The sequence below is a fragment of the Anomaloglossus baeobatrachus genome, chromosome 5 (genome assembly GCF_048569485.1).
Source record: "Anomaloglossus baeobatrachus isolate aAnoBae1 chromosome 5, aAnoBae1.hap1, whole genome shotgun sequence".
NCBI lineage: Eukaryota > Metazoa > Chordata > Amphibia > Anura > Aromobatidae > Anomaloglossus > Anomaloglossus baeobatrachus.
In genome coordinates this window covers 95134748-95140453 of record NC_134357.1, presented here as the reverse complement: position 1 = coordinate 95140453, position 5706 = coordinate 95134748, and positions in this window count along the sequence as shown.

Sequence of the window (5706 nt, the reverse complement as noted above, 5' to 3'; positions counted from 1 at the left end):
TGTTATGTGTCTCTACCCATTGCTCACTCAACAAAACTAAAAAAAGAATATGAAAATATCGTATTACAGAAAATCCGTTATCATGATCATCAGTGTTCGATTTTTGTTGATCTGAAGATGGTGAATGTCTTGCAATGTGGATAAATAAAATGCCTGTGCTTCATTCATGTTCCTCAGAGATAACAGGCCAAAACAAGATAATTGGACAACACTGTCAAGGTCTACAAGGGAAGAAATAATTGCTGACACTGCAAATATCATCAACAAGCCACAGGTGGACAAGAGCAAAATAATTCTCCAACCGCTTCATATTAAGTTATGATTAATAAAGCAATTTGTTAGGGCTTTGGACAAATTGGATAATTGCTTCAAGTACATTTATAAATCATTCCCTGGACTGAGCATGGAAAAACTAAAAGCTGGAATCTTTGATGGTCCTCATATTTGCAAACTCATGAACAATTGCAATTTTACCACATTCATGAATTACACTCAGGCTTCAGGCTGGAACAGTTTTGGCTCTGTTGTAAACTACTTAGGTAATCACAGAGCAGACATCTATGAAGATTTGATGCAAGATATGCTCCCTAACCTCAGAAAATTGTGAGTTAATGAGCATAAAGATGCACAATCTCCATAGACATTCATCCACATTTCCAGATAACCTTGGAGACTTTAGCAAGAAACAAGACAAGACGTTCCACCAGGATATGAAGGTGATGAAGGAGAGATATCAAGGCAGATGGGACATACACATGATGGCAGACGGAACATATGCATGATAGTAGACTATTGTTGAAGTCTTCAACGTGATTCTTCTGATGGCGTACTGTACATTAAAGGAAATCACATAAATAGTATTTTGGGTTTTTTTAAGCCTTGACATTAATAACATTTAGTACATAACTTTCTCCTGTCACTGTTAGATATTTCTAACTTTTTTGTTTGATGATTTTAGATTGTTTACCTACAACAAAAATAATAATATTCCTGCAGTTCTGAGTGCTTTTCATTCATGTTGCATTATATAATTAACTATTAAATATCTCAGAAATATCTCAGTAATATCTCAGAAACTAGAGCCAATCTTGTAAAACCAAAGCCATACTCTTAATCAGCACCATAACCTTAATATAGAGCCAACCTAATCATTGGCTCTGTGCACACGTCCCTGTTTTGACATGTCCTTTTTCTGACGGCAGCACGGGTGTCAAACGGACCACACACTGATGTGATCTGCGTGACACCAGAGAAAACATAGATGACATAAAAATAAAGATATTTTTATACTTACCTGACTATGGGCAGGCAGGAAGGTATGGTGCATGACCCAAATATTGTCTGTGCGTTTATTTGGTATGCACTCCCCAGTCCCCACAGTAAGACATATCACAGGTGTAACCAGGATAAGTTGTACAGAATCCCATGCTAGAGTTGGACCATATATCCCCAATAAGTGTTGATTTTTCCTCCTCGAAATAAATAAAAAATGGGGGAGGACTCTCCCTGCATCCATCTGTGCTCAGTTGATGTCTTTATACAGTAAATTAATGTGTGCATAAAGTGTATCTATGTGCATATTTGATAGTCAGTCATGACCATAAGTTTTGGCACCATTGAAATTGTTCTAGAAAATCAGGTATTTCACCCAGAATATATACAGTATATCCACCCATATCCTGTCCACCACCATTAACTTGAGAACGGCGGCAGCTATAGGCACAGAAGTGGTGTCTAGGTATAGTAAAGTAGCCATGTGCGTAGCGCATGGCTACTTTACTATACCTAGAAACCACTTCTATTCTTATAATTGCCGCCGTTCTCAAGTTAATGGCGCTGGACAGGATATGGGTGGACACACTGTATATGTATATGAGAAATGTTTCATCATACACATGTTTATTTTCTTCGTGTGTATTGAAATGACACACAAAAAAAAATGAGGAAAAAAGGCAAATTGTACATAATTTCATCAAAACTCCGAAAACTGGCTGGACAAAATGGTTGGCATCTTTACAAAATTGTGGGTAAACCCCTTTTTAAAAGCATGTGATGCTCGTACAAACTCACCAGTGGCAAGTAACAGATTTGGGCAATATGAAAACCACACCTAAAACCAGATGTAAAAAAGGAGAAGTTCCCTCAGTCTTTGGATCTTCATTTTTTTTTTGTGCATGCCATACTAAGCATGGCGAACAGTAAGAGTAGATGAGAACTATCTGTTGGCTTGAGAACCAAAATTGTTGAACTATATCAACAATCTCAAGGTTGCAAGTGCATCTTGAGAGATTGTGTTGTTCCTTTGTCCCCAGTGCACAAAATAATCATAACATTTTCAATCCATGGCACTGTAGCTAATCTCCGTGGACGTGGATGAAAAAAAATGATGAAAAGTTGCAAAACAGGGTAGTCTGAATGGTGGATAAGCAGTCTAAATCAAGGTCCAAATAATTTAAAACAGTCCTGCAGGCACAGAGTGCATCAGTGTAAGCGTAAATTATCAACATTTCAGTAAAACAAAATGCTACGGCAGGGGACCTGGGGGGGACCCCACTGCTGACAAAGACATAAAAAATTGAGACTGCAGTTTTCCAAAATGTGCGTAAGCCAAAATCCTTCTAAAAAAGCATCTTGTGGATAGATTAGACCAAGACAGAGCTTTTTGTTAAAGCACATCATCTACTGTTTACCAAAAAAAGGAATGAGGCCTATAAATAAAAGTACCTACAGTCAAATATGGTGGCGATTGAAAGAGGTACTGTGTTTTTTTTCTACCTCTGGCATTGTGTGCCTTGACTATGCACAAGGCATCATGAAATCTGAAGATAACCAAAAGATTTTGGGTTGCAATGTAATGTGCAGTGTCAGAAAGCTAGGTCATGGCCAGCAGGATAATGACCCCAAATGTATTGCAAGAAGCACCCATAAATAGATGAAAACAAAGCACTGGAGAGTTCTGAAGTGGCAGCAATGAGTATGGATTTAAATCCAATTGAACACATGTGGAGAGATCTCAAAATTGTTATTGGGAGAAGGTGCTCTTCAACTCTGAGACACCTGAAGTGGTATACAAAAAGACGAGTGGTCCAAAATCCCAGTTGAGAGGTGTAAGAAGCTTGTTGATGGTTATAGGAAGTAATTGATTGCAGTTATTTATTTCAAAGGGTGTGCAACTAAATATTAAGTGGAGGGTGCCAACAATTTTGTCTGGTCCATTTTTGAAATTTTGTATGAAATTGCCTTTTGTTCCTTGTTTTTTTGTATCATTCCAATACACACAAAGGAAATAAACATATGTATTAGAAAATGTGTGTAATTACAATAATCTTCTGGGAGAAATACTTCATTTTCTGGATCAATTTCAAGGGTGCAAACATTTCAGCCATGACTCTTTGTCTGTATATGGGTACACAATGTGACTTTGAATGTTTTTGTGTATTATTTATCTGCATATACATGCGAGTGGAGTGAGTGGACACACACAGAAGTAAAATATATGGGCCCTTAGATGTCCAATAATGTGTCTGTGACAGAAGCTGCTTGCTACTATTGAGGCAAAATTGGACACTTTAACCTATTTGACCACTGTACGGCTGCACCAAGGGTATTTTTTCCTCTAATGGATGGGGCATAAAAGGAAGGCACTCTGTTTCCCCGAAAATAAGACACTGTCTTATATTTTTTTTTTTACGAATAAAGCGTTGGGTCTTGTTGGGGAGGACTTATTCTTGGGGAAATACTGTTGGGGGTAAGTTTATCCCACCCAAAAAATGCAGATCCCCTTCCCAGGATCGTCATACTTACCTTATCCCGGGCATCTGCGTGGCTCCCAGGTCCTCTTGTGATCTGTGGCTGGCGCTCCCAGCAGGTATACTGCACTCCGTTCTCCCCTCCTTCTCGCCGACACTCACACATCAGATCTCACATCAGATCACACACATCAGACACAAACACACACACGAGATTGCACATACAATCGCGGACACACTCACCACATCCAATGAAACCAATTGCTTCCAGCCAGCAGGGGACTTTGTGTTCTCTTGTCTCTATGATGTGTTCCACTACTGGGTCCTCCATGCATTCGAGCCACAGATCCTGGAGCTCCACTGCACAGCATCAGTGTCACAGGTCCTTATGCCTCCCAGAAAAAATCTATATCGCTGGATGTGGTGAGTGTGTGTGCGATCTCATGTGTGTATGTGTGTGATTTGATGTGTGTGGGTTTGCGTTCCGCCACAGGTCCTTGATGCGTTCCACTGCTCCTGGTCGGCGACTGGTGAGTCTCTTCTGTCTTCTTTCTTTTGGGGGTGGTTGCTTTCTATAACAAAGTGTCCTGCAGTATCCTTTAACTTTTTAGCTGCATGGACACTTTATTATTGAACCACAACTAGGTCTTATTTTCGGGAGAGGGCTTATATTTAAGCCCTGCTGAGAACTCCTGCTAGATCTTATTTTCGGGGAAACATGGTAGCTAGATTTCTTCGTGAACAAGTATCCTTCTCTATCAGAGTGTGCCCCATTCCAACCCTTTATGCCCCTGCTTTAGGCATGATACAGCATAAATATTCATAATTTTAGAACCGTAATAAATTAGCTTACATTAAAATATTTATTAGATAAACATAGTTAATGTTATTTATTATTGATTATTGTTAAATATATAATCCCCAGTGAGATTCAGTTATAACAATTACAAATCAGAATGAGTAAAATATATTTATTTTTCTTACAATTGTTCAAAAAAAATGCTTTGTTATTTCAATCTTCATATTTTCTTACTATGTCCATGGTAGCGCAACATAATTTGTGGAAAGTATCAGTGAATGAAAACAGCCTAAGAGATCTTTACAGAGATAAAGCTGCATCATCATCATTCCGAAAATGAGATCTGCCAAACTAAGTAACATTAACGTCGCTTATTTCCTTCTGTAAAAATAAACATATAATTCACTTGCCATGGTTGGCTTTTTTAATGACTGTGGAGGAAAACACCACAAATAATCCCCTACTCTCCTGGGCAAATGCCTGCATAGGTTAGATAGTGAAGATTTATGTGATAAATAAGCCCAGAGCAAACTATACCATGTGCTATTAAATTGCCTAGAAAGTAGTACTCTACATAGATAGAGCTATAAACCGTAATTGATTCATTGAATTTACAATTGGTAGTGGACTTTTTCTTTTCAAGCAATTTTTGAAAGGCACCAATTTTATTCCTTTTTCCTGGATAGTTGGACTCATACAAGTAATTAAAAATACAGCCCGTGAATTAGATTTAGTGCTGGAAGATTTACATTACCCATCAAACAGGAATTTATTTTTTGCTGATGAATTTATGTTCTGAACTTGTTTTGTCTCAATCCTATTTAATTCAATGTGTCACTTGAAAGCTGATCTATGAACAAATATTACCCTGCAGGGCATCATATTTTATGTACAACAGCGTGCAGCAAGATTTCATAGGTTCACATTCTGACAGTATGCCATTACATGGTGAGCAAAGCATTGTTAAAATATTAATTGACTGAAACGGCTTTAAGTCAGATTTGCTCACACGTTGGATTTCATTTAGAACACGACAGTAATTGGTTGAAAAAAGGCAGATTTAGCAGTTTTTTCCAATTGATATTGCAATAAACATTGGCACTGCTGTGATGCTTATCTTGGATGCGCCATTGGTATAAAATGTATGTTTTAGGAGAG